This window comes from Myotis yumanensis, unplaced genomic scaffold (genome assembly GCF_028538775.1).
Source record: "Myotis yumanensis isolate MYYU_CA2020_CCGP unplaced genomic scaffold, mMyoYum1.0.hap1 SCAF_4, whole genome shotgun sequence".
NCBI classification, from domain to species: domain Eukaryota; kingdom Metazoa; phylum Chordata; class Mammalia; order Chiroptera; family Vespertilionidae; genus Myotis; species Myotis yumanensis.
This window is the reverse complement of record NW_027223755.1, coordinates 85,638,165-85,641,355: the sequence shown is the minus strand read 5'-3', so window position 1 is coordinate 85,641,355 and position 3,191 is coordinate 85,638,165.

Here is a 3,191-nt window from a genome sequence, read left to right as displayed (position 1 = left end):
CTGTAGGTAAGTTTGCTCGTGATTGTGAGAATGAAATGAATGAATTTATGCAAAATCCTGATGACAGGGCCTGGCATCAACTATAAAGGTACGTACTACTTATTCTTTGATGGCTGGTTGGTTTATTTCCTTTACTTAAGCAACCCTCTGCCCATGAGCCTTTGAGTTGTTGCCACTGGGAAGCTTTGTGAAACAGCAGTCACCCTGGGCCTGTGTGTGTGCACAGGTGCAGTGTGTAACCCCGGGCCCCTGCGTGTGCGCAGGTGCAGTGTGTCTGTAATTTCTAGATGTGCTCCCTGTGGTGGGGTCCATGCACAGTCAGTCACCCTGGGCCTCTGCGTGTGCAAGGTGCAGTGTGTAACCCTGGACCTCTGCGTGTGCGAGGTACAGCGTCTGTAGTTCCTGCATGTGCTCCCTGTGGTGGGGTTTCTGCAACCCGAAACGGGCAGGCACCTCAGAAGGACTGGATCTCTGTTACTGGATACAATTTGTGTATATAGATATATTTAAATCTTATTTAATATTTTATTGTGGTAAAATGGACATAAAATTTACCATTTTAATAATTTTCAGCTGTACAGTTCAGTAGCATTAAGTACATTCATATTGTTGTGCCACCATCACCATCCATCCCCAGAACTTTTTCATCTTCCCCAACTGAAACTCTGTTCCCCTTAAACACTAACCTTCCATTTCCTCTCTCTCCCTCCCTGCACTCCCATCCCTGGCAACCACCACTCACTTCCGGTATTTCATGAGTGAAATTATGCAATATTTGTCTTTGTGACTGGCTTATTTCACTTAGCAAAATATCCTCAGGTTTCATCCATGTTATAGCATGTGTTTGAATTTTGTTCCTTTTTAAAGGGTGAATAATATCCCATTGTATGTGTAGACCACATTTTGTCCATTCCCTTGTCAAGGGCATTTGGTCATTTCTTTAGGCTATCTATATATATAAAAGCCTAAGCGACCATTATGGCGGAACGACTAGAATGACCAGTTGCTATGATGTGCACTGAGCAGGCAGGCAGATGAGCAGTTAGGGGCGAGCAGGCAGGCAGGCGAGCGGTTAGGGGTGAGTGGTCCCAGAATGCAAGAAGGATGTCTGACTGATCCCCACAGGACATCCCCCAAGGGGTCCTGGATTGTGAGAGGGTGCAGGCCAGGCTGAGGAATCCCTACCCCTTCCCCTCCCCCCTCCTGTGCAAGAATTTCATGCACCAGTCCTCTAGTTGTGAATAATGCCTCTATGAACATGGATCGACAGATACCTGTGCTCAGCTCTTGTGGGGATGCGTCTGGTAGTGGAATTGCTGGATCATGTGGTGATGCTGTTACAACACTGTTTCCAAGAGGTAAAAATTTTAAATATTAGCTTTTTGTTTTTTTCCACCTGATGGAAAAGTAATCTGCATTTCTCATAAACTGTGTTAAATATTTAAAAAATCTGAAACTCTATACCCATTAAATAACAACTCCCTTCCCCCTCTGCCTCTAGCTTCTGGTAACCACCCTTCTACTCTGTGTTTCTATGAATTTAACTTCTTTAGATACCTCATATCTTTCAATCATACAGAACTTGTCTTATAACTGCCTTATGTCATTGAACATAATATCCTCAAGGTTCACCCAAATTGTAGCATGTGACACAATTCCCTTCCTCTTTAAGACTGAATAATATTCCATTTGGGGAATCTCCAGATCCTGGTTGATTCCTAATTATTCATTTATTTATGGAATTAAGTAAAGCATTACTGTCTTTCTAAAACTCAAACAGATGTGAAAGGTATATACGTATATTCAGAGAATTGTCACTTCTTCCCTTTTTATGCCCCTCCTCCTGCCACAGACAACCAATTTGTTTAGTTTTCCTATTATCCTTCCTATACTTTTTTTTTGTGTGTGCATAAATGAGCAAGGTATGGCTGTTTTTAGGCTCTTTTTACATATTGGCAAATTGCTTTCCAGGAAGGCTGATTCAATAAACCCTCCCATGAGGAGGAGATAATAGTTCCTGTTTTACTGGAACCGGGGCCATAGTGGATAGTTGATTGTTTAAGCCTTTGGTAATTTGATAGGCAAAATGAACTTCTTGTCCTAGCCTGCATTTCCCTGATCTCCTTTGAGGTTTGTATATGTTTCCAATGTTTCTTGGCTGATTGTACTTCCTCCTTTCTGAGCTCTCTCTTCTTGGCCCACTCATCTTTTGGAGGCTTATGTTTTTGTGTGTTTTTAAAAATAGATTTTCATAGGCCCTTTACACAAAGAAGATATATTAAGTCTTTGTCCGCATCACTTTTTGTACATTTCTTTAGAGGACCCACAAATCCTCCCTAGTGTGTCCCTAAAATGCTTTCCCTGAGGAGCTGCTAAGTTTATCCTTTTCATCCAAAGCAACCGAAATCTGTCTTAAAGGGGTGCAGGGAACAAATGGTCAGTGAATCCGATGACCCATTGATAACCAAGGCAAGAAACACTTCTGTCTGTTTGCACATACAGGGTTTCTGAAGCTTGTGAGAGATTTTGAGCTTGGTTTGACATATATTGCTCAGTTTCAACTGCACATACTCTATATCATCTAAGATGCTACTTTTGGAAAGAATGTTTGAGTCTGTGCTTGGTTTAATATATTCAATTACATATTAATGAGTTCTAATGAGAAATAAGTTTTGTTTGATGTGAACAAGGGATTTTGAGCTTGGCTTCACACGAACTGTTTAGTATCCACTAGAACTTGCTCTATTGCCTCATAAGAAATTGGTTTTAAGAAGAATGATAGATTCTGAGATCGTTTGACCTAAACTGCTTAGTTTTGTCTAAACTTACTCTACATTTTTTAAAAATTTAAAGTGCCTGGTTGTTTCAAGTTGCTTGATTTCGTTCCGATTTGGTCTGTGTCATCTTAGGAAGTTAGCTTAGGTATAAATGTGTGATTTTGACATTGTTTTCACTTAACCTGCTTAGATTCACTTTAATGTGCTCTAACTTGCACCAAGAGGGGTACTTTTGAGATGGCTGTGCGCTTCTGAGCTTGTGTGCACGTACAAAGTTCGTATAGCACTTATGAAGCTCTTGAGGAGAATGGGACACCTATGTATGTGCGAGTTTTGATGAGCATATTTAGACAGTGCAACTGCATCCTGACTGCCCCCTGGCAGGCAGTCACTGTAAGACACATCCCAATTTCA